The sequence below is a fragment of the Dufourea novaeangliae genome, unplaced genomic scaffold (assembly GCF_001272555.1).
Source record: "Dufourea novaeangliae isolate 0120121106 unplaced genomic scaffold, ASM127255v1 scaffold21, whole genome shotgun sequence".
Classification (NCBI taxonomy): Eukaryota; Metazoa; Arthropoda; class Insecta; order Hymenoptera; family Halictidae; genus Dufourea; species Dufourea novaeangliae.
This window is the reverse complement of record NW_015373910.1, coordinates 4,957,847-4,984,812: the sequence shown is the minus strand read 5'-3', so window position 1 is coordinate 4,984,812 and position 26,966 is coordinate 4,957,847. Positions and strand designations below refer to the sequence as shown.

Below are 26,966 nucleotides of genomic sequence, written 5' to 3'. Positions count from 1 at the left end.
AACCAACGAAATCGCATCGCGTAAGTAACGATGATTCCGTCCGTGGTCGTTCGCCGTTCGCGGAAAAGCCAGGAAAATTACGGATCGGTCCGCGTGAAAGCGCGTAAAATGGCAAACGCCTCTCGCAGAAGATTTCTCTTGTTTACGCGTTTCCTTCCGGCGTGAAAGGACGAGAAGACACAGAAGCGGAAGTAAAGGGAAGTGGATGATACTGAAATGGAAGCTCGTTCGGCCGCGTTTCCACGCGTTACTTCTCGTTTCCTTTCTACTTACGCTTTTTATCTCCACTCCCACCCCCCGCCCTTCCCCAGCCACCCCCTTCTCTTTTCACCTGTCCCCTTTCTCGCGCCTCGGTCCCTACTTCGTCTCCATCTGGTTCCCTCGCGTCTCGACGCGTCACTCGTAACAAGACTCGACAACAATACTCCTCTCTTTCCTTTGTTCCGAAATTCTTTGCTCGGCCGAGGCTTTGTGCACTCGTCATCTGTATTAATTAAAAGTTTTTGAAGGCCTCTCGTAGCAACACCGCGCGCGCGCGCGCGGGCGCGTTGTACACTGTCGAAAATACAAACAACGACAACCGGGACACGAGCCACGACGAGGCAAGAGACCTCGGCCGGGCGAGCGGGCGGGCGGGTGGTTTCCACGTCGCTTCGACGCACGGTCGTTCATCCTGGATTTTCCCGGTGCCTTCTCCTCCTTGCATCTTCCCGTCGTAACCCCCGACGTTTCCCTTCGAGCCAGCTCGAGAACATCAGCCCGCCGCGACATCTGGATCCGATTCTCCTCTCGTAGCCCATCCACCTATCTCGCTCGATCCGAGAGTCGGGTTGGATGAACAAGACCCGACGAGACGAGAGACCGGATGCGAGGAGTAGTCAAGGGGTGATGAGGGGGGAAAGAACGTAGGAAAATGTACGTCCACGAGAACGATCAGCGACGTCGATCTTTCGAGAGGGAGAACTATTTGGACGAGGCAAAGAGAGTATCGAGAAAACCAGAACCAGACGAATGGGAAGCAATTTTAATTCGTTTTATCGCGTATATCTCTCCACCCCCGAAACTGTTCCAAACGCCGCACTCCCGACCCCTTCCTTGTCCGCGGCCAGAATATGGCGATAACTTTTTGGGTATCGTCTCCGAAAATTTTTTTGACAAACGAGATACACCTTTTCCGCTCGCCGAACAACACCGTTACTACTTGGTCCACGCACAGCGCCGGTGAAAAACAACGGTAGAGTTTCGTGCTTTTACCCCGCTTTATTTATGCATCTCGTCGCCGCCACACGTTTTCCCGTTATCCCGCAAAAGGATCGATGAAACCCTTTTTTTGCCAGACCACTGCTCTCTCACTTTTCCTCTCCCCATCAAATATTTCGTTTCGAGGCAATCGAGGTCGTTTAAATCTCACTTCAGCCAGTTTTACAGGAATTTTCGATCGTCGCGAATCTGGTCCTCTTATTTCCTTTTAATGACCGCCATCCGAAACACCCTGTATCCCGCTATAAGCGCGCTCGTGTTCGTGGCTTTTCCGTGTACATCGCGTGTGTCCTCGCTACGGCGTGCACCGACCAAAGGATAGCTGCAGGGGTGGCAACGAACAACGATACGGAATAAACTATTCATAGCATAAACAATAAGCGGGCGCGTATGCGCACTAACCGGTCATTAACCTATTATACTCGCGTAACACTGCCGTATAGCACGCATCCCGCTTTAGGGAGAAACAAATTTTATAGGGTAAATAGGGAGGGGGGGGGGATTTGATCTTCGTTGACAAATAGATTATTATTCGAGCATTAAGAGCCACCATTTTCACTAAAAATACCATTCTATTCCCGTGTTTCCGTCTATCTAACGTTCGACGAAGATGGAATCTGAAGGAAATGAAACATCGTCGCGTAGATTGTTCGAAGCAAGGAGGGAATACCTCGCGGCAACGACGCGCGAATAATTTGTAGGAATAACCGTGGCCTGGAACAGGAAAGCGCGGGGTACAGAGGACAAGAGCAAACTTCCGGCGGTTGGAAGAAAACTCCCTTTGCAACCCGTACGGAATGTCATTGTATACGATTCAAGCGGCCACCTGGGCATTTCAAGCTCTTTTCGAAAAATGTTCCTAGGCGCCTGTTTTCTCTCGTCCGCCAACTTCATCTCCCTCTTTCTCTCTCTTTTTAACCGTATACCTGGTAGCCCGACCCCTCTTTCTCGTGCACTCCGCTTTCTATCGTTTTATTTCTCTCGTTCCATCTCCATCCCGGAGTCCTGCATCCGTTGTCAGCCGATCCCAGGCGAAAACTCTAATGGAATTGTTCCATCAAACGAGATATCCCACGCGCCAATTCTGCATTTTTCATCGAACACTGACCATTTGGATTACCGTCAAATTCTCCTCGGTGAAATCCCACCGCCGCCGCCGCCCCCGGTCGAGATCGACGGTGAAAACAATTCGTCCTTGAGTTCGGGAGCCGGATGCCCCGAAAAAATTGTCCCGTTCGACGGGCCGTTTTCCCCCCGAAAAGAACGATTTAATTGCGACGGCTGAAAAGTATTTCGTTGCGGGCGAACACAGTCTATTTTTCCTTTTGTTCGAGGGCAACGACAGGGGAGAGGAGGATGAAGGAACAATAGGGAATGCGAAAGGAACTGGCAGGATAATGCTTGACGTAAAGCGAGGTGGCTTTACTGCCTCGCGAAAGAATAACGGAAGATCCCATTATACGGCATCAGCGTTGGTCGTTAAGCGGGAATAACAACGAAGAAAAACCTTCGCAATTAAATTCTTACACAGTCGACGGGACACGCTCGCGGGGAAATTGGGTGGTGGGTGGGGTGGTGTATTGTTACCGGTAGAAGCGAATTATAACTGTAAAAATGTTCTACTCCTGCTCGTCAAAGTATCTCGGCGACTGCGACCAAGCAGCTACACTCGCTTTTTCCCGTGTTTACTCGCCGTTTCGAATTCGTTCACGGATGCGCAATGCTGGAAAGCAATTAATGGAAGACCTCTGGCGCTGAACGAACGCACAATAACGAAAAAGAGTCGAATGTTTCAGTTCTGTTTTTCTTGGTACGTCGACTGAAGCTCGCTTAACCCACATGGCCGCTAATTCGACGTTTAAGTGGCGTTTCGCGTACAACGAGGATACGTCGCTCATACGGGAAGGGCTTTTCCATCGTTCACCACGATTATGCCTGCTCGTTCGTATTGTTTCCGAAACGAATTAAAGTCGAGTGGAAACTCTCCACGCCCACCCAGCTTCCCGTGAATTCTACGACAAGAAAATACGGCAAGCGTCCTTTACCCGCGGATCTCGATCGACACAACGGATATTAACCGGTCGGGTTCGAACGATGCGATCGTGTTTTCATGTTCCCTCGTATTCAGCAGCTCGTTTATACCATCGCGCGTTGTAACGATAAGCACGTCCGCCTGTTTTAGCTTTCGCGTTGAAAAGCATCCAACTATCAGGCCAGCTTTCTTTCGCCCGTGATTCTATACCGGCACGGGGCTAAAGGGCTAATTACTACGGCTGTTGATCCCGTTGGAACGAATTCAACGAAATCCAGCTGCGCCCCGTTTGTGCATTTAACCCGATCTCCGCTCGGCTGGGTTTCTTTCCGCGAAGAATTGAAAACGAGAATGAGCCACGCGGCCAATGGAAATCCGAGCAACCGAGTAGTTCCCATTGAGACTGATCCTCCGCGAAGAAACGGTGCCCGCTCGTCGCGACTTTTCCTTCTGCTCTCTCTCCATTTCGAGCCATCTTCTTCTTCTCTTTAAACGCGAGAAATCGTTCGACGTTTCGAGGCAATGTTCAATTACACGAGCTTCCCCCCGATCTTAAATCGTGTTGTCGCACCTCGTGGCGATTCGCGGATGAAAGAATAACAAAAAAAAAAATGTTACAGAAACGATAGGCGACGGTATCGCGATAAATTCCGGGAGCTTTATTAATTGCTCGATGAAAGAGGGCAAGGTGGAGAGAGAGAGAGAAAAAATGTACGCGTCGAGGACGGGAACGATCGCGTGAATTTAAGAGAGTATCGCCCTGAGCCTCTGCCCGGGCTATGATAAAAATGAGAAAGACGAAACCACCGGCGCGCACCGTCGTACAGGAGAGAAAAGAGAACAAGGGGGCGGAGGAGGAGTACGGAGGCGATTGTAACTCGGGAGACTTTCTGCTCGTGCTCGGTGGCCTTAAAGAATTCATGAAAGGTAAATCATTTTCTTCGGTCCTCCTCTGGGTCGCGGTGGGAAGCGCCGAGGTTTTCTTAATGTTGCGATATTTTACGAGGAAACTCTTTAAATCTAATATATTACCGACAGTAATTAAATATAAGTTACACCGAGACAGAGTCCCAGCGCGCACGCCAGTGGCAAAGTATGGTCCATCGGGGAGCAAAGCGGCATGGTTGGAACGACGGTAGCAAATCGGTCAACACTTTGTCGACGACGAAAGGTGAAAAGTTTTGACGGGTCCGCGGCCGGGACGCCCCGTCATCGTCGGCCAATACTTTCGGGGCTCGTGGAATCTGTAAAAATTTTCTCCAACGCTCTGTGTTCTCTCCCTCCCCTCCTCTCTCTTTCTCTCTAGCTCTCCCAATTCACCAGCCTATCGTCATCTCTCTCTAGATTGGCCCGACGCAACCGTTGATAACAAGAGACAATATTTCACGAGTGTACTCGGCAAACCGATCGTTGTCGATCGATATTCGATAACTCGACCAACGACCGGGAAATTACGTTTCTTTAATCACGACGCCGCCCGATGTCGGCACCGCGTTCCCTGTGTTACATATATATATATATATATATATATATAGATCCTTAGTCTCTTCTGAAAAGCCGACGCGTCGACCCGGAAGTCAGGTGTGCCACTCGCCGCCTCGTTGGGATTTATGTGTGTCGCGACTGCCTGTTGCACGGTGGCCAACTTATACGTATTAGGCTCGTCCCCCGACCACACGGAGATATCTCAAAACGTTCATTTTCGAGGAGCGTTGAAGGGTTAAACCGAAGGGGAAAGAAAATTGTAACCCGGTGATCTCACGAACGATAGAAATGAAACGTTTATTCGCGGAGAGTTTCACGTCCGATCGATAAGGATTTGTTCCACTGGAAAATCCTCCATTGAGGATGCAGTCAGCGATCGTTACTTCTTTCGAAACATTGCTCCGACTGCTAGGCGAAACGTCAGGGAGCGAACGAGAGGGGAGAAATTACTCCCGGTCCAAGAGCCGTCGAGGGCGTGAAGTTTTTAATATCTGAATCTGATTTAAGATCCGCGGCTAATTAAATGGGAGCTGAGTGTCTGCGTAGGAGGAAAAAGACGTCGTTCGCGGAGCGGTAACCCGGATTTTATAACTTTCTTAACGAAACGTTCGTTTTTAGTGCCGTCCCCTCGCAAAAGATTTCAGGATCCTCTCCCCTGTGTTCCGTCTCGTTGCTCGCGCAGCACCGGTAGAACGACGAGTGAACGCAGCACCTGTCGCCGCGAACGAATTTTCGAACGCGGTTCCGCGCAATAGAAAACGTTCGGAAAAACGAAAAGATTATGGCCGACTGGGTACCGAATGGAAGGAGAGAGATGTGGAAGCTGAGAACGCGAGAGGAAGACCGAGCGAAAACGAGAAAGATAAATCACGCGCTCATAGCTACGATCAATCCCAGCGTCTAGCACGGACCGCCTTTCCTATCTAAGCCGTAACTTAAAGTCTGGAAGGGGGAACATGATTCTCGAGAATCTCGATCTTCGAAGGTTATACGATCCTTTTTTGATTGCCGACGGTAGACCCCGTCGCTTATATTAGACGAATCAGAGTCTCCGCGCTCGAAATTTCCATCCCACTGCTGCCGGGATTATCTTCCTGCCGCTTGTCGATCGGTTTCGTCTTCCATCTCCTTTTTATTATGTCCTAGGCGCACACGTTCGTTTATATCCACGTACCGGGGCCGTTGCGTATATCCCTGGGTAATACAGCTAACTACACGGGAATGGTGAACGTGTTCCTCACAGATGAAAACTGAAACGCTCTGGCTCTCTCTCTCTCTCTCTCTTACTCTGCGGCCTCATCTATTCTCGTTTGCGTGCAGCTACCGCGTTATAAATTCCCCAACAAACTGATCGATCGTACGAGAAAATCAAAACGAAATGTGCGCGCGATAAAACGAGCGTTTCCCCGCCTCTCACCCCTACGTTTCGCTTAGGGTACACGTTTTAACTTGTCATTTAATTATCGTGTGACGCGCACGGGGCGAGGAAATTCATCGCCACGCGACAGGAACGACGAACGCGATTTCCATAAGGTTCTCTCCCTACACTTCTTGCACAAGTCGTCGTCGTCGCTTAACCGAGTCCTCCGCCTCTCTTGCCGTCGTCCCCTGTACCCTCTCTCGGCATTGAACACACGCGTACATGGATATCGAAATGGATCGAGGCGCCCGGCATTAATTCGGTTGCATAAGATACTAGCCGTGAGTGGTATCTAAACATGCTAATCACTATCCCGGGTCTAGAAGGGCGTAACTCCTTCGCGTATCTCTTGGTAACCGCAGGGCTCGTCAGGGAAGAAACTTAAATGGCCGCCTCCCTGACAGGATATCCACTATATATATATACGTGTTACGTTCATTGGAGTAGCCCGGGCAGCATCCTTCCGGCGTCGGCTTAACTCGAACTGACCCGAGCTTCCTTCTTCGAAAGGTGAACGACGCGCGTTATCGAGTGCCTCTTTTGAAAAGAGACCGCGATTTTCCAAGAATAACTGTACACTGAATAATTGAACGGGCTGTACCAGTTTCAGGCACTCGACAGGGGATATAAAGTTTATTTCGATAACGAATTCGACGACGAGAACTGGATCGAAAGCTCTATTTTATATTTATACGGTCTTCAAGTTCCGAACTCTCGCGACGATGGCTTCGTAATTACGATCGTGACACAGCCGTCTTGTGTCTCTCGCTGTTTGTACAACAGCCACGTGGAACCATCCAAGATGGCGACTCGTTGTCGCGAAACAAACTTATAAAAAGAAGGTAGAGAAAAAAAAAATACGGCCGGAGCACGGAGTCGAAGAACACCCGCCGAAAGTTTAATTTCGGGGGGCTGTATCGGCTTCGTGGCAGGGTATAACGTCGACATTTAAGCTGCGTCGTTGCATCCAACACTAAATCATAAGATATTACAGGGGTGTACCCAACCCTTCGTATTCCAGACAGCGGCGGCAGCAGCAGCCCCCGTTGCACGAATCCTTCGCACCTTCCTGACCCGACCGAGGGTAGAACCAATTTTTCTCTCGACTGTCGCGCCGAGTTACGAAGAAATGAAGCTAGCCTGCTCTCTGCTACCCTCTGTCTGCCAGCTGCGTCTTCTTTTTCTCCCTTTGGTCCTCTCCTTTCCTTTTTCCCTGTCCCCCATCGTTCCTCCTTTCCCTTCCTTCGCTACGAGACTGTCTTCGGGTCGGTGCCACCTTGGATACGTCGACGGTTTTCCTCCCGCGTCGCAATCGTTTGCGCGAGACGTGGGCCCCTTGCGTCGCGACGTCCGTGTAACTCATCGTTCCCCGTGTATTTCCCCTTTTATCTTTTCTTATGCACTTGCCTTTTCCTCCTCCGACCCGCCCTCGTACCCTCTTCTCGTCTGGCGCGTCACTGGATGCAGTCGGACGGCGAGTGGAGCCGGGTTCGATCGATTCGAATTCACCGTTTGGCCCCGATTTCGACGCCAGCTACTCTTGTCTCTCCGGCGGACTCGAGAGAAACAAAGACACAGACAGAACACGTTACACGACGAAGGAGCTTCTCGAGAAACGTCGGGAATGCGCGAGGAACGGACGGATGCACCGATTACACGTACATAAGATGCTTAAATGAAACGTAGATAAAAATAATGGAGCTCTTTCGATCGCAGAAAGTAGGGGGAAGAAAGACTGCGCGCGATAAGAAGGAATCGAGGCGAAGGAATAACAGGAGAGATACTCGACCGAGAGAACCATTCTCTCTCGTTTCTCGCCCGTTTTATATACACTTGGATTCGTGTGTCACGATGTTACTCGCGCGATGGAACTTCGGAAATCGGAGAATCGCGTTGTCGATCGTTATCGCCGTTCCGCGAGGGAGAGGGGGATAACACGACGAAAACGAAACTGTGTTGCCTACGTCGAACAACGGATACACCGTGGATACGCCCCGTCTCTGGTATCGTAGCACGTATTAACGCGGGAATCAACGTCGTTACGGAATAATCAGAATCTTGGGGTGGATAACCAGGGTATCGCGCGCGTCGTAGCGGTTGATGGCGGTTCGGGCGAGCGTACGCGAGAATAGACGGTGAAACTACGGTAAGGGGTGGAAGGGGTGGTTAAAGCCCCCCCTAGTCCATACAAGGAAGGCGTCGAGAGCGTTTCGTCGTCTCGCAGTCTCTCGTAGTCTCTCCCCGTCCATTGTGGCCACGGTATTAAATTAAACGCTGAAGAAACTACTTAATGCGCGTTCCATATGCAGATTCACGTCTCCGTGCTGGCTTCCACGGCCTCATAACCGAGGCAATATAGCCTCTTTGTATCCATTTTACGATGCCTGTTGCCATAAAGTCTTACCACCTGGAAAATTTAAGTGTACGAAAGCCACTCGAAGCCGCCTCCTCGGTCCCACCCCCTGCCATCGTTTTTGTTCCGTTAAAATTAAACGGTAACTCGGGGGTCCACCGCTCAATCCGCAGACTCGTCGACTCTCGGTTACGAAATAATTATAACCTTCTCAGTGATGATCGACCATAATCGAAGAATCAGTTGGTTAACAGGTTGTAGGACGAACCATGCGACGAATAACGCGCGCGTATTTCGAGGGAGCATACGACGAGTGTACTACTTCCGTTCTTCTCGAAACTCGCCTGCAGATTCAGGAAAGAAGCCGCTGCGCGACTCCCTTCGATTTCCTGTTTGCGAGAAAGAACACCAGCGTGGCAAGGAACGACGGAATTCGAGAAACTTGGGAAAAAGAGAAGGATAAAGGAAGGGAGAATGGACTGGTGTTTACCGTGCGATTGCCGGAGGCGGCTATTTTGGCGCTGCACTGTCACCGCGCCCGTAACGGGAATAGAAGAAAAACATACTTCCGCAGCTTCCATCGCTTTCCCTCCTTTCCTCCCCGAACTGCTACAGGGCCATTATCCCAGCTCCAGTTCCCGCTGGATTTCGCTCCGCGCTCAGCTTACTCTTCGGGCTTTCAAACGAATAATCTAAACGGACTATCGAGTCGTTCCATTTCCCGGAGACGCAACGCGCACGATCGTCCAAGACATCGCGCGCTGTCGATGAACAATTTTACGCCCGTCAGAAGGACCGTTTCGACCCGTTCCAGTGGTCTTTCCCCCAGGTTGGAAAAACGCAAAAGAAGAACGGCGTATTCTCAGCGGAGATTTCTGCGAGAAATTAATGACCGCTCGGTGCCGAGTTTTCCTCCCCGCTTCCTCGAAAAGAAAGTATCAACAAGGGCGGATCGGCTACATTTTTTAAATACAACTTCCCACACTTCGTCGTTCCGATTTTCTTCTCCACGAGCAATCTCAAGAACGAGTCCGCTATATAGAGATACTTCTCGCGCACCGAGTTGAAACCGTTGCATTGCGACTACATATGCGTAAATAAACGAACAAGTAATTTAACCCATCGCGAAGCACCCGATACGATTCCTATCGCTGGACTTGTAGCGGAATATAATATTCGTAGACTCGGAGCAAAATATGAGAAGACGACTCTCGAAACGCTTGATCGGTAATTCGACAACGATGATCTTCGTAATTGGAGTACAGCCGAGTTAACAATGTCTGTGGTACCCGATATGTGAACTATGTCGCGTATCAGATTCAGAACGGACCGTCAAAGTCGGGATTGATCCATGCTGACCCCGATTCCAAAAGCAGAAGTCCTCGTTTACGCTTTCAATATAAATCTACTTATAAATAACAACGCGAATGAGTCATAAATGAAATCAAAAACCTTGTAAAATCTAATAAAATAATCGTACGTGCATTGGTTCTGTGTCCCAGATCCTCGAGGGTCTTCAGACCTAACACAGTCTTCGGTATTTGAAAAATCTACAGAACTAATTTAAAAGAGCGATTCTTCGCGTAGCGCGTCGAGAGATGTGTCGATTCCCCACTGTCGTGATACTCTTTGTTGACTGCCGGGCCCAAACCTCCCTTTACGGCCCCGCTGGGTTTACTACCAAGCCATAACGTCACCTCCAAATACACATCGAACGTAAATAGGCACGCTACCAGGCACGCGCGCGCGATAGAACGTATCGATACACACACATACAGAGCCGGAACGCTAAGAGAACAGGGGGTAAAAAGAGTAAGCTGCCTCGAAGGACTGGCGAACTCGACGTTACCGCCTTTTCCATTGCTACCTGGTCGATACCTGGTAACACGAGAAGAGAGCACCGAACAAGAGAATAACCCAGAGAGGCGCAACTGTGACGAGGATGCCGGATAAAAGCATCATGACTTAAGGATGAACTCGGCCCCTCGCCGATTCCCTCTGCGCCCATACAAGTCTCCGACTCGTGGATCGTAGGCCTCGACTCTCGCAATTTTTCCCGTCGCCTCAATTCAAATTCACGGTCGTCACGCGAATACCACCCTCGTATTCGTCCATTTCCCGACGATCGAATTCACACGAGTGTCCGTCATTTAAAGCCGGGCCACGACGAACGCTTGGAAACTTTACGACGAATTTCTCCAAATTTACGACATCAATTTCGGGCAGCGAGACACGGGTGCTCTGATTCATCGTATACGCGAGATTAATAACGGAATTCACGGCGATTGTACCACCAGGAATAAACACGCTGCGTGGACGCGTCCGAACTTTCATGTTCATAACGAGCTTTGGCACCCACCGGGTCGAACGGTGCTGCGCACGTCGCCGCGGAAATTCATATATCGGTACCACACGTAACTCCGTTTATGAAGGAGATACAGAAGACTAATAAAGGTCGCAGCGGGACGTCTAATAAACTACCCCCGAGCTTATACGGCCATGACACCGTGTTCGCATTATATCCGCGCAAAATGCATCGCTTAGGCACTCGAATCGGTATTGGAAATAATTCTACTTCACGTTAATTATAATTATTAACACGGGATGCCGCGCAACGAGGTCTTCGATCTCATTTAATTCAGATTTACCAGGTTCGAAATGATATTAATTTTCCTCTCATTCGTATCGAATGGCAATCCGTTAATTAATAACGAAGGGAAGATCTATTAATGCTGCACATTATTTTTATCGTCGCACGATTGATGTGCATATCGATTACCATCGACAAAAGTACCATCGAATCTCGTTTAAACTCTACATCGGAATTCCCTTTTATCTATATTCGATTGAAAAATTTTTGAGATTCAAACAGATAACGAACGAGGCGAAAGGAGACGTGTCGCGGGAAATGGGGATATTCCAGAGAAAACAGTAGCAGGATAATGAGAAACGTCGAATCGTGAATAATATAGCGTTAGGAGACGCAAATGGAGACGGAACTCGGCGTGTATGTGCGTGCTAGATTGGTACGTACATAGGTCTTGTGTACATTGCGAAACATTTGGCAGGGTTGCCCTAAAGTCCTTCCGTCTGCCCTTCGAACGCGCACCTCTCGTTCGCGTGTTATCCGACTGTGTATCGCGCGGGGTTAGCAAATGTCTCCAGACGTCACGTAGGTAATAGAGATTCTCGAACAAGGCATCAAATCCAATGCTAGGATGCTTCCTATTCGCCTGTTAGGAATGGTTAACGAGACTTAGCTCGCTAGTGTTGATAACGACCTTGTGTTTACCAACCATACGGAACGAGTCGACGGAAAATGGCGAATCGAAACGCGGGAGGAGGTTGGAAATTATTGAACGAGTCGCAGAAGAATGATAAGACGCTGGAAGCCTGACGAATGTCCTATTCGGTTCGTCTCAGATAAAAATATGCAATATACGGAGTATTAGCCAGCTGTTAGTACAATCAAAAAGAAGATGATGCAATATTGTGTTCGATTAAATCGTTATTGAAACTTAATCGCATACGCGAGCAGTTCAACACTTTTAAGTGGCGGGTCTGACGTGTGACTGACCACTTCCACTTAGAACGATACGTGTAACCATTGTCAACGACGTAGTGTTAACTGTTCTTTCACAATATAAACTAACATAACCTAGTATAAACTAATAATTGGAAACGAGTGAAATGGATCAATGACTGCATTAAGTAGAAATAGTTGGAAATGATCAGACACGTTCAAAAATGTGTACTTTTTTAAATTTACCACTGACTCGGTAAGGCCCTGAATTTTTATACCTCAAGCATGTCGAGAAAATATCAACAAAGGGTCAACGCTGGGCGGTCGATAAGGGTAATCTAACGCGAAACCTTTTCACTATCGTTTTTTTACTCGTGAATAGTTTTGTTCGTGGAACTCGTCACGCAAACGCCCGAGACTGTATAGAGTAATTCAATCAGGTGTGCTGCAAGCATGCATATTTACTCAGAGTCAGCTAATGTTACACACCTATGTAAACTGTGGGTTCTGTTGATCGTACCTGCCTGCAGGTCAAACATCAACCCAGCTTTGAGCAAGTATCTGCTCTCTGTTCCGAAATTCCCAGGATCCTAATTTGGCTTCGTTAAAAAGAGAAGTGCCCACCTTCTGGGTAAAAGGTGAAATCGATAGTATTTCTAGCGCGACCGTTCTGGTTAAACTACAAGTTCCTTTTTCGCCAGAACTTTGACCTCCCAGAAATAACGATCGCGTAATTCGTTTTTACGTCCCGTCAGCCGAAACGTTTCGTTTCCGGAGAACAGGCTCCCCCGAGTTCCCCCCAGATATAACGGGACATCTTTTTGTATCCCGCGTCTCTCAAACTCCCACAGAATTTAATCTGTAGAACACGTTAATTTGGTCGTTCCCCCACCGTCAGTTCTGCGTTAAATCCAACCAGATCGTCCCCGAGATGGTAAAACCGGATACTGTCACGCGAGACAAGCAAATGGAGCGAAGAGCTACGAGAACCTCGATACCGCCTCTCTTCTACGGAATAACCACGCGAACTACGGATTGTTCGTAAATGAGTTTAACAAGCAAAGTCCAAAGTCCACTACATCCTAATCCGGGATATCAACGCGATAAACGCCAAGTACATCCAAGAGTACTTGGGGTTAATATCTCCATTTACCACGCAGCTTCGATCTCTTGCAACGTAAAAGAAGAAATATACGTTTCATATTTTCGCCGGTTAAACTGCTTCGAAGTCGCACGGATGAAAGTATGTATACGTAACTGTGGACCAAAAGTTGGATATTCTTCCAGCAAATATCCTGTCTTCGACCCAGACTTAACTGGAACTGATAAGAAATCGCGATAAATCCAGCGCATAGAAAACTAAAGCGATTCAAGGATTCCCCTCCCCCAATAAACTATTCGCTTTTCTCCATCGGGCTGCTTCTTCTCGTTATTCTTCGTGGAACCCACGACGCAGAATATTAGTTTCGTTTGTAAAATGCACGGCGAAATGCACTTGACACGGTGGTCGTTTTTCCTTCTTCCCGTTTTTCCGTTTGTTATCCGCGGAAGAGGCGACAAGGTAAAGTCGTGGGACGCGAGCGTCGGCTTCCGTCAAGAAGTTACGCGGGCCATTTCGAAAGGATCGGCAGCACGAGGGGGAAACGAGCGGTCGATCGTTTCTCGCGAAGGAACGCGATTCTATTAAATCGATGCGGGGAGAAAGGAGCGCGCTATCGATACTCGTTTAGCCCTCAGGAGTCTTTTCCGGCTTGCGGCAAGTCTAAAGCGTCGATTACACGAAGCTTGCGAACTCGTTCGCTCGCTGCGTGTTTCGTTCGATTTCACGGTTTTTTGATCAGAGTTTCTACTATTGACAACGAAACTGGAAGCAATACTGGTTAGAATTATACTATCAACACATCACTGAAAAAGCAATTAGACGGTGATATCGAAGGTACAAAAATCGTCTATCGAGGTGAAACACCAAAAATTGATTTTAATGACACGAGACTAAAATCGCCAGGCACTTCAACCACGATTCTCGGTGATTGCTCCCGCTCTGGCAAGTTCACCATCCCCCTATTGATTACATCGAACGAGTTTTATAGCCGCGAGTTATTTCGATGGCCAGGTACATCGAGTAAACTGGCTTCGTGTAATCGACGCTCAAGAGAGTTCCCGTATACAAAGTCGAATCGAACGACTCGTCGACGAGAGGAAAACCGGGATGATGCACTTGCTACTCCTCAAGAGAGTTCCCGTATACAAAGTCGAATCGAACGACTCGTCGACGAGAGGAAAACCGGGATGAGGCACTTGCTACTCTACCTGCCCTTCCTCTGTTTCTCTAGCATGCGTATGTATGTGTGTGGCACACAGATTGCCCCGGCAATGGCGGCGAAGATACCGGAGTTTATCGAAGTATCGCTAATCCCTCGGGATGATCCGGTCGGGTAGCGTGGCAGCTGCGTCCTAGCACGCCTTAAACTACGAACCGACGCGGTGGTGGCAGCGGCCACGGGGATGCCATGATTTACTCGGCCGAGTCTCGAACCCACAATCTGTTAGGCTTAGCGAGTCTGCGATTTTCCGGCGAACCACCGAGTTCCCTAGTTTCGCCAAGCCCGCGGATATTAAAACCCATCCATTTCCTCCGGGGGTTTTCCCAGCCTCAAGTACTCACTCTCTCTCCCTCTCGCCCCCTGTTCGTCAACGGGTCTACACAAGCCACCGATCCCGTTGGCCCTTGTATCTGAAGCACGTACCACCGAATGATCTCGAGTCGAGGTAAAGATGCGATCTGTCTTTTCTCCCGACGTGGTTTTCCCAGCCTCAAGTACTCACTCTCTCTCCCTCTCGCCCCCTGTTCGTCAACGGGTCTACGCAAGCCACCGATCCCGTTGGCCCTGGTATCTGAAGCACGTACCACCGAATGATCTCGAGTCGAGGTAAAGATGCGATCTATCTTTTCTCCCGACGAACTCTCTCTCTCTCTCTCTCGCTGGTTTATCTGCCATCGCGAACACGACGTTCCCACGATGAATTTTTTCCTAGTTAGCCTCGATAAAGCCCTGCTGCTGCAGTTCCCCACCCCCGCGACGCCGTTTCGAGACACGAAAAATTTATTCCGCGAAAGGGTAGATATCTCGGCGCCGGATGTTTCCTTTCGGAACGAAAATCCCTCCCTGGTGGCACAACACGACTCGGAGGGGTAGAGTTCTCGTTACGCTCGTTGATGCCACGGTTTCCCACGATTTTACGGGTTGTCCTGCCGTTCGTAACGCGACTCACGTATCACGGCGATGACGTCACGCGTGAAGAGAGAGAGAGAGAGCAAAATATAAAGCACGGCGCCAGGACTCCGCCGAAATCGCGGCAGGTGCATTCTTTCGAGGTAAAAAGAAACGGGCCGAGGGTTGAAAGAAGAGTAAACGAGCGGCTGCGACATATGGAAATACAGCGCAGTTACTGAATTCCGTAGGATTTCTACTTAGGACGCCGTAAAATGGTTCTCGCGTGCGTCGTCGTCGCGTGAACGGGGAAAAGGAAAGGCGAGTATATCTTTCGCCGCCGGGGGAGACAAATTCGAGACGACACCGTGACGCTACGGAGAAAAGTAAAAAGACAAGCAAACCAAAAAAAAGAACGAAAGGAAGAACGTTCGTACGCGCGACGACTATCAATTGTCGAACCAGAGTTAATGCGGCGACTGCCACCATTCCGATAGACACATCCCCCGCTGTTTATCGAATTCGGTAAGCTGTGAAAAGAGGCCAACAACCATAGTCGCCTATCACGAACGCATATTATCGATTTTCGGGATCACTTTAATCTCCTCGTTGCCGTGTTATCGACCACTGGAGATACTGATTAATCGGATGGACGCTTATTGAAGGACTATAGGCTAAGCTGGCCAATGTCGACGGAGTATTCGCAGGTCCTACTGTTCGACGATCAAGCTAAATTGATTAATCCTACGACCCGTTTAAAGGGAGATGCAAACACCGCCCCTATCGCACCGCATCTCTGATAATTGACTAGTACTTTTTGACGAAACGAAACGTACGAAAAGAAACAAAAAGTGTCTCCGTTACTCGAGACAAAAATGTGTATCTTAATTTCTCTTTTTCTGTTTCCCGATGAATTAAAAATGACGTTAGCATTATTACCGTTTGGTTAGAATTGTTCTGTCCCACCGAAAAGGATGTTACGTGTCCGTTAGTTTCATGCAGACCAGGCGGACGCGTGTACGATTATTAGCGTTCCTAAAATATGACGGCAAGTTGTTATTAGTAAGCCATAACGTTAGCATAAAATGTCCCACGGGATCGGCGACGGCGACTGAACACACCCCTGTGCCCCTCAGCGCATGGAAGCGGGCGAACGGTGTGTGTAACGTTATCACGGCCAAAATCTGGGCAGGGCAACGACACGTGGTTAAATTATTAGAGGCCCTCGTATAATTGGCCGAAGCGAAGCGACGGCTTGCGGTCCTCCCCCGCTCGTCGGTATAACTTCGGTTTGTCGTCGAATATCTTCTCGCGCGCGCAAAAGGTCGCACGCCTAATAAATTTAACGAGGAATATTCCCCCCCCCTTCCCCCTGCGCATCGGTGTAAGCCCCCGTTCTCTCGAAATAAGCGGTAATTACATCGCTGTGAAAGCGTATTGCGCGGCGCTACCGCGAACAACGCGCGAGAACAGCAAATTAATCGATAAGCCGTTCGTTCAGACAACGATCCGATAACGGGAAACGATTGGCCCCGGGCAGAAACGCGATCGTTCCCGGGACCAATAAACGCGGAACTGAAAAGAAGAAACGACGACGTGAAAAAAAAAATAGAAACGGAGAATCTACTCTACGCCCTCGCGATTATGAATCGGCCGATCGTCGAATCGAACGGAAGAAAGGTATCAAACAACGGTGGTGTGTTTCGAACCACTGCACGGAAACCAGTTATATACCTATCAGCGACGAATGAAAAATATTCACCAAATCTATCGACAATCACGTAACCGTGCGGAGGTAATTGGCGAAAGTTTGAGATTCTTTTTTTTCCCCTTCCCCTATCCCAGCACACCGTCGGTTTTTTAGTGTCGTTTGGCTGCATTCACCGTCCCGACGACGTTAATTAATCGTCGAGTACATTCTACCGGTGGAAGTCGAAGAAGAGGAAGAAGTTCCGCTCGCTCTGGTTTAGCAACTTCGGCAGCCGAAAGTTGGCCGAAGGTAGTTACGCGTGAATCAATTTCGTTACGTTTCCGCCGCCCCGGGACGATCATAATTAATTAAAGTGATTACTCGATGCGGTTCTCGCGAACGGAAATCGGTTTCTACGGGATATTTACTTCGACCGCTGTTTGTTCCTCTTTTACTGGGCACGGTTTACCTTTAATACTGGCCAGGTTCGATCAGGAAGCAATCGAGTGAATTCATTCGATGAAATTCGGCAGGTATGCGTTCGTCTCGATTAGTCGCGAAGTTTCGCGACTGGCGAAAGAGATCTCTTCTTTCGCAACGAACTTTCAAAGAACACGAAACTTCGGTCCCCCTAGTTTTTCTTCCTAGCCTTTTTCACGCTCCTTTCCTCCCCTCGGTCGGCCACGCTATAGAGACAAGCGTAAAGAGCTTAATCCGTTTCATTGCCCGCATAAAAGCGAAGGGAGGGGAAAGCACACGGAATAAGGACGAGTAAGGGAGCGAATAAGACAGAGAAACCGGAGAGATCGTGGACGCGTGCGCGTCTCGCGTGACATCGGTCGCCGTTTATTAAGCGTTATTAAGCGAGGTAGGGAAGGGACGAGAAACGAGCTCGACAGCGACGGATCCTTATTTTATACGCGCGTCGCGAAATACACACCGCTACGGATTATCTTGGCGTACAGCTGACTGACGTGAAATTCGAAAGAAGAGCCTTTAATCCGTCCCCCATCTCTAACGGGCCGTATGCGTCGTGTGCCGGCTACCAGTTCAGCACGAGCTCCAAGCTTTTCCGAGCTGTTTCACGACTGGCCGCCAATCAACGCCTCCCCGGGCTACCTAGTTTCGTTCCCCTTCGACTTGCTTTTATCAACCAATAACGTCCAACGTTTCTTAATCTCGTCGACTAATTGCGGATATACGAACGTCACACTCTCTATAAAAACGAACAGAACGCAACAAAAACCACGGAAACATATCACAACGCGAAGCAATACGCTCCGAAAATGCTATCCAGAAAGCGAGCGGCGGTAGTTACTGCGAGCAGACGATACACAGAACGAAAACGTTCGTCGTACTCGCGTACCATAGCGACAATAAGAAGCTACACGATAACAGAGGAGTGCTTCGAGCACAACAATAAAGAAGAAAATAACGGCGTTCCGTCTGCGAAGAAAAATATTTTCGAAAACGTAGCGCCACGTACGAGCAGAGAGATGCTGGCTCGCCGAGGAAACCAGAAGAGAGACGGCGAGCGAACCGAAAGTGGAGCAAACAACTCGGCACCCATCTTTAATGCAGGACATCTCGTGAACCGACTCCTTCGCGGTAGGTTTCCGTGATACTCTTAAGGAACACGAGGAGCAACGTGGAAACCTCGCCGAACGAATTCCAGCGTTCTTTCGTGCCGGTGTAAGGAGTACAAAGTATGTAGTTCCTACCCCACCCCTTGGGAAAAAAGGTATCCCTTGCTCCCGCGGGAGAGGGTGAAGGGTGGTTTTATTATCGAACAAAAGAGGCACGCACGATATCTTGCCGGTATAATTGCGCACGAATAAAAGCCGGAAGTGTTCCTCGAGCGTATCTTAACCACGCTTCTGGGAGAAGAGAGATCTCGAAGGAAGGCTAAAACAATTCTGGCACGAAAAGGGATGAAGACTGGTTAGTATCGGTGATCGGCCGGTACCGGTCGTTCGAGAATCTAATTACATAAGAACCGACTTTATCTTTGAACCTTTCTTTCTACCCTGGATTTTACGTTGCTGGACCAGGTATCGCTGCTCTCTAGATTTTTGCTTTTTACGAGCAACGGAAGTAGTCGCGTTTTCGAGTAGCTCCAGTTCCGTCTCGAAATAATCGTTTCGAATATCAGAATAAGACGAACAAACGACAGTGTGCAGATGCTACGAAATGACAGGAAACCGTCGTAAATAGGACCGGGATAAGCTGACAACAGGGTTCTTTGTGTGTAAACGTTCGGACTTAAAGTTTAATGAAAAGCTTTTACCCTCGTATACGCGGCCAGTGCACGTCGGAGGGGAATGGCTCTTTAAATCTTATCCGGATTCGAATGTACGATTATCGGGAACCGGGAAGGGTACACGGAATGGGTGGAATTGGATAAAACGTCGTTAATCGTTGAACAAAGCTGGCATTGTCGCGCTAATCAGCAATGGCCGCCTTGATCGAAAATATATCGTCCGGGGAACGGAGTAACGCGGTGCGCCGCGTTTCAGCCGGGCACGAACGCCACTTTTCTTTATTGCGTTTTCATACGTGTACTGGGTACAGTTTCAGAAGTAAGGGGAGGCTGGGGGAGAGACGCCTTGAAATTTACCAGCTGGCTTTTTACCCGTCCGGAGGTAGGTACACGTTCCCGTAGACGACGTAAATACGTATAAATGTATGTGCGTATACGTGCCACCCGTGATACCTACGGCGGAGGTGTCCGATCTCAAGTCACCGGTTCGTCAAAATCAAACGAAGACAGATTTTTTTTTGGTCCATCGAGACGATTCGACCGAAAGCAAAATGATAATGTCGTTGCACCACAGAGAGTTGAGACACGCGGCGAAAGAAACTGACTTCGTAGAATCGAATCGATCGCCCGTGGCTGTTCACGGTAAATCGTATCAACTTTCATCGCACGTGTTTCAACACCCTCGTTCAACGTCGTATTACATCCGAGCGCCCCGTCGAATCGACGCGGCAAATAAATTCCACACGGTTTAACTACGTTTCTTTCCGATGCAACTACAGGGGAGAAACGGGTGGGATCGTCCACGCGAAACACGCTCTGTTCCTCTACTCACAGTGCCACATTTCCTCTGGTTCGTCGTCGACCGTCGAAGAGTACCATTTAACCGATTTAAGGGTGGAAACCATCGGGAACAGGGAACGGTGGTCGGTCGGTGCCCCGATTGTAGTCCTTATCACCGGCAGTAACAGGGCGCGCTCTCGCGTGCCGATGATTGCATGGTTTCTGGGCGTTCTACCGTGAGCACTGCCGCGCGTCGCACTAATACTATTATGGAAACCGGGTCCTTGGATCACCATGAACGTACTACTCTATCTTCTCTGTACTCTCTCCAGGAATACAGAACTGATTACGTATATACGGCGGTCAGTTGCATGTCCTAATCAGAGCTAATGTCCACTGTTCACTCGGTGGACAGCGCACTCTCTCCAGTGTCCGGTGTAATCGATCGTTTCGTAACTCAAAATCTTCCAAACTCGAGCCTCCGGGGCTAAGTTCGTTCAGTTACTCCTGACGCGGTAAACTCGCGATTTGCCACTGCTCGTTGGGAAATCAATACCACGGAAACTCGTTGAAAAGATGGTGTACGATGATATGTGTGATTTTCAGTGACTCGACACCACTTTGTAACACGCTTACACTTTAATATAAACCTAACAGTGTGATGTATGTGTGTACCAATTGCGGTCTGACTGATCAATGTGGTATGTGTGATGGTTAAATATCTACTGACTGGTGGTTGCACCGACTCTTGTGATTGGTGGAAAATACAGAATTTTCATTGGTGTGTGTTGTGGTAGAAGTGGTAGTACAAGATCGAAAAAGTGGGGCGTGGGGTACGTATTGTTTCTGAAATTCCCGAAAGTCTGCGTCAAAATACAATAAACCAATGGTCCAAGGACAGTGAATGTTTTGCACTGTTTACTGACCGTCAATCGCTGCGACCATTGCCTACCTGAGCTAGGTCGCAACGGCTTTGTAACCTGTATGTAAAAAAAAAAAAACAACCGACAGAAGTTACGCCCCGTGCATTAATAGCAAACACGTAATTCACCTAGTATCGCGCGGCTATTCGCGCAACAACGCTCGACGTAAATTAGATCAAATTCCCGCGCACTCGAGCACGATAGAGCACGCGCAAGCCCGTATTCGACCATTTTTGAGAAACATTTTTATATACGGAAGAACGTACGAGCCGACTCATCGTCGTGATTTGCATTCGAATCGGCAACTTTAACGAAATACGACCCTTCACCGCGATACATCGTCCCCGGATCGATAAAAGGTAAAACGTATCCAGAGGACTGTGACTCTACGCGTAAACTCTTACGTTGGAATACGAATAAACTTCGGCTAAACGGTTTAACGGGTCCTCGCGAAAACTTCGCGTACTGGCTGGAATACGAATTCGTTTCGAGTCTCGTTTATTTCCTATTACGGCAGGAAAATCGATTAAGCGAAATATATATATATATATATACGACGGCGGTCCGCGACTCCGCTTAAACGTCGTGCAACTTTTGTCTGGGAACGAGCGCTTAATAATATCGCCCCCCTTGATCGTGGTCCTATATCAACAAGTACCGTGTAAAGTTTCCCAATAACAGATTTCCACAAGGTGTGGAAAGTGGGTGCGCGCGAGCGAGTGCTACTTGGATTTCATTCGATTCCTCGGAGAAGTTTCGCCACGGTGAAGACCGTTATCGGCACACCGGTTCGCTCGCGATAAAGAAGAATAAAAGACAGACTCTGCGTTGTCGCGTTTAATGTTGTTCACCTATTAAAACACATCGAACAAACTAAGATGTATTTCGGCTCGTACCAGTTCGGGTTGCTGCGTTCAACCCCCCTCTCCTCCCGAGCTTAACGTTAATGCGGCAGGCGTACGATCTCGTGGAGCAGGGGCTTAAGCTTGGCTTACCCTTTAAGTGACAGTAATGAAATCTGGTGTCGGTTGGTTTTGCTGGTAACGCATTCTAGTTTCTTCCGTGTACACGCCCCTCCTGGTCCTGACACGCGTATAACCCGCCTACAGTCTCGTGAATCGAAAATCCAACGGATCGATCGGTACGAGAATCGATGCTCCATAATTTGGAATTTCACGACAATTTCTACAACACCGTAAACGTAGAACGGGTAAGACGAACGCAGCGAGCTAAAGGCTCTTTTAATATTTAAAACGTGATCCAGCGAGCGTGGTGTCGCCGCTCTTGAAAAATGAGCAAACTTCGTTGAATGCTTCATCTTGTAGCTTGTCACGGAATCACGGTTTCTCTCGAGCGTACTTAATTAATTAGCACGCAGGCTCATAGGGAAGGGTTGCGTCGAAAGTAGAGAAAAGAGGGTTGGGGGTGTGGATCAAGAAAGAACGAGCAGCTTGAACAACACTCGAAAGCAGGCAAGGCGAGAGGCAAATACCCCGTTGACAACGAGACGAGGTATAAGAGAGAAGAGGTAAGACAGTGGGATCGCTTGGCAAACCTAGGGGGCCCGAAGTCGGCGCTGAAGCATCAGCCTCGGGCAGTAGTTATACCTTGGTTCGGGGCTCCACCGCAATTCGCAAGTGTACAGTACTTCGGATCTCACGGCGTTTTCCTGAAATATCACGGGCATAAACCCATTCTCTTTATACCATGCTCCACGATAACTCTACCCTACATTCCCGCCTCCTCCCGCGCACGTTTATTTAGCTACTATGTGTGCTTGACATTACATAATTAAATGCATACATCCGCCCGTGGAAACCGCCGTCTTGCTTTGTATTAATGTACGGTAAGATAACCGAGAAAGATGATTTCCTAAACGTTTACGATTAAGATAATTCTTTCGAATTATTCTACGCAACTGGAGTGGTGAACGATGACGGTACACCGATAGACAAAAAACGGATAGAATCTTACGACGCGAAAAAACACCGTCGCATGTTGTGCCCCCTACTACTCGTCCCACGGTTTATTTATCGCCTGTGAAACCGCCGTGACTGCGGCCGACGTAATCGCTGGGTGATTAAAGTCATTAAACCACCACAACTTCACCGTAACTTCAGTTCCTGTGCTCGACAATCTTTCGTTTTCTCTGCGCGCCTCTCTATCCCCGTGCTTTTTCCCTCTCGCCACGTTGTTGCTCGTTTTAAATCGCGCGTGTTCCACGATGTATCCCAGCAAACAATCCGGGGGTAGCTTTAAAATCTCGTTTGTTGTCGTGTTTCCACAACGCTCGTCGTCTTCGTCGTCATAATTCGATCCTAATCCGAGATCTTGTTCTTAAAACGCTCGTCCCGCGTAACAGGCTTTAATTCTTTTTCAGCTTCCCAACCGGGAGACCAAGGGAGCGAGACCGCGAAAGCCGTGGCGCATTTCATAAAACACGATGGAACGCGGAGTGCTCTATGAGATATCAGATAGCGTTGCAGGAGGAACGGAAGATGGACGAATGGAAGAAAAAGGAAAGATTGTAGGATGCGGTTAGAGGAAGCCGAGGGAAGTGCAGCTTCGGTCGGCGAACGCGTCGGACGGCTCGAGTCTAATGAACGAATGGGGTCTCCGCAAAAAAAAAAAAAAAAAAAAAGAGGTTGGAGAAGAAATAAAAAAGCTTACCGTCGCTTTTGCGGTCAGTTACTTTTCACCCTTTGCTGTTCTTTTTTACCTCCGCAGCCCATGGACTCGCTCTTTCTCTCTCGCTTCCTACATTGTGGACGAATTCCAGCAATAAGAAGAACGCGAGCACCTCGCGGCTAAACGAGTATCTCTCTATCAAGCACATCCAAGAAATTCTCTTGAAATATATATCACCGTACTATTAATTTCATCGTCCCCGATATATTCCATTCCCATTTTCCTTCTCGCGTGGGTATCCTCTAACGCCCCTCCAACCCTTGCAGCCAGAAATACTTTAATAGCGTGTGTACGCTGTGGGGCGAATATATTTTTCACGACAGAGCACGCGGTACATTAAATACTTTTTTACATCCATTACATACGATATCGATCGTGAAGTAAAGTATGTCCGTGTTGTACGTAAAAAACTATCAGAATGAGAACGGCTTTTGCATTTGAAACAGAATAAAACCGCAGTGAATAATCTCGATACATGGATGTACATATCTATAGTAGTTGTCGGCTAATCGAGAGCAAGAGAAAGTGTTAACAGGATTGGCAAAGTGGGAAAAACTATTTTATTACATAGAGAACACCGATAAAAACATCAGGACGTGTGTCGAGGGTCTATCGATCCGACGAAAACATCTCCTGCAGGAGTATAAAGGAAATGGGACGAAATTAACGAAACCGATGTCTGAATTCGAGCGTGACACGGCGAGGGTGGGTAATGGGATGGATGTCTATGTATAAGGGAGTAAAAAGAACTGTAATCCAATTACGGACGCTCGAAGCCCGTGCGGGCATTCGGACACGATATCGAGCGATTAAAAATAATATGTGAACGCGCGTGATCGGAAGTTTGCTCGCGTGTGAACGTACACGATCCAGCCACGAGTCAAACCGCCTTGGCTTTGATTCGCGCTTTTCTACCTTGCATTTTCTCTCACACTCTCTTTCTATCTCTCTCGAGCGGTACATAGGCTGGCGAACATAAGTGTCAACCCCGTTTTTCGCTACACAAAGCAGTGTTCGTGCAGCCCTGTTATACACTGTTATGGGAACAGTGTTCTCAGTACGTGGAAAATCTGATTAGTCGACGGAACAACGGTCTCTCTTTTCAGTTTCCAGGTACTGGTCCGATTGTTTCTCATTCTATCGCGTTCGAGTAAAATCTATAGATTGTATCGAGAAATCAACACAAAACCTTTCGCAAATAGACCGATTAATAATCTATACACACCACGTTCGTAATCGAAACATGTAAAGGTAAGTACACGAAGAATAAGCTCACTATTTAATCGGATAAATTAATACAAGAGTAAGCATATCCGTTTTACAATTTACACTGTTATTCTGTGTACGTTGCCACCCTAATTAAGAATCCTTTTCCTTGTTATACCAGTTCTCTACGCTATCGATGAATAATTCGTTTCTCACGACATTCCTAGAGTTTCATCCGTTGGTACGGGTTTTGTTTGAAGATAAACGTATCATCAGGTGCAACGAATGATATCCCACTGTGATCCATGCACGGTTTGAGAGGCCGTGACTCGAATTTGCTGTCGGTAAAGGAGCGAATCGACTATCCACGACTGGGAATGCTACGGTCGGCAACTCAGTGTCGGGATCGTCGGTAAGCATTCCCGAAATGTCGGTAAACGGACTTACCTTGCTTTTCCTAACATTTCGAACGTTGATAAAATAGAAGGGTTAAAAAACAGTCGGTAAGAAACGAAACGTAAATTTCTACCCCCTGTGATATTTTTTTGAATTAGTTCTTACATTCGCCTTAATCCTCGCAAAATATTTTATTACTGAAAACACCACACAAATAAAATCACGGAACCACATGTAGGTCCAACTTTAATATATTATTCTCGTTGATTCAAGTAATCACTGGAATTCATCGGTAAAATTTAATTATGTCCGTGGAAATAGATAGAAATAATAGATCGCACTGCTCAAGAATAAGGGGCACATAGGTATTGTAAATATTCACTCGTGATATGAACTCTTAAAACTAACAGATTTACCAGAAAATATGCTATTATTGTAAGAGCTCACGTACGATGGTCAAAGAAAAATTGAAACAATCAATTTTTGGCATTTAAGGATGGGCAAGAATACTAGGTGATGGCACTTTAGGAATTTATAGGCGTGGGTCCTTAAAATCTTAATACTCCACATAAAGCAGTGTTGTAAAAATGATACAGGTATAACTATGCTAAAATTATTTAAGAAATTATTAACCGTATAAGTCTGCTGCATGCGTTAAGGAAAAACGAAAATCTAAGCTGTACTACCCAAAATTAAAAACAAAAATATATTAAATGATTACAGGAAGGCGTTTAGATGATACGGCTTTTCAAAAAAGTAATATTCAACAAATTAATCGAATTGTTTTAAACTCTAATATTTTTTTATTCAAATAATAAACAAATTAATCTATGGAAGTTCTACTGTGTCTGCACGTAAAAATTAGAGTACGACGAAAAAACTGAATGAATATTCGGTAACATCGCGCGCATGAAACGATGAAACAATAATAAGTTCATAGCAAATACAATAGAATAAAATATAACAAGATGAAAACTATAATAGAATTTTGAACATATATCATTTTCATCTTTACCGAGTGGGACTATAAAATACGTTCTACCGAGAATAACGCCTGTAATAATTAATGACGATATCCAATGCAAGAAAAGAAACGTAAGGAATATTTATTGGTAATTTGTGGAAAAAAGACTAAGGTCTTATAAAGAAATGAAGTTACTTTTTAACAAAACGTAAATGTACTAAAAAGAAGAAAATAACGAGGGATAGAAGCATTCTTCGAAGGTCACGTATACTACAGAATGGAGCACGTGAATTGGCCATTCATGGCGTGCGTGTTACCGAATACAAAAGCGAAAAAAAAAAACAAATGAAAAAGGTAACAGAAAATAAACATACGTTTGTCTGCAAACTGTGTCTGAATGTTTTCGCGCATTCCCTCTTGGGACGGCTGCGTCGGTACGCACCTGTGTTTCTCTCAATGTCGATCCCTTTAAGCTCGTTCTGTAAACAAACATATAAAACAACATTAAATTTCTGGTAAAACATGAACATATTTTGTACTTATAATCTATACCCTTGTATCCTTATCATTGCTAAACGTAGATCCGTTAATCTTCACAGATACACCGTGAACAATCAAGCAATTATAAAACAAGACCGGTAGTTCGCGATTAGAATTCGCAAGTACAAATATTAAAAAAAAACGAGACCACTTTTGAGTATTTTCGTGTCGCAGATTTTTTATTACGAACGTTAATTTAACGGATCGTATTATGGACGCACGAGTTTACGTTAA

General features: G+C 47.4%; 1 protein-coding gene across 1 annotated transcript in view; it reads right to left on the bottom strand.

Annotated features, from left to right (window-relative positions):
* LOC107193920 (tyrosine-protein phosphatase Lar) overlaps nucleotides 1-26,585 on the bottom strand; it is a 193,593-nt gene extending 167,008 nt beyond the window's left edge. The window contains exon 1 of the mRNA XM_015583459.1: nucleotides 26,567-26,585. The gene's annotated coding sequence lies outside the window, so the exon portion shown is untranslated. The remainder of the gene's footprint in view (nucleotides 1-26,566) is intronic.
* Between the last annotated feature and the right edge of the window lie 381 nt (nucleotides 26,586-26,966).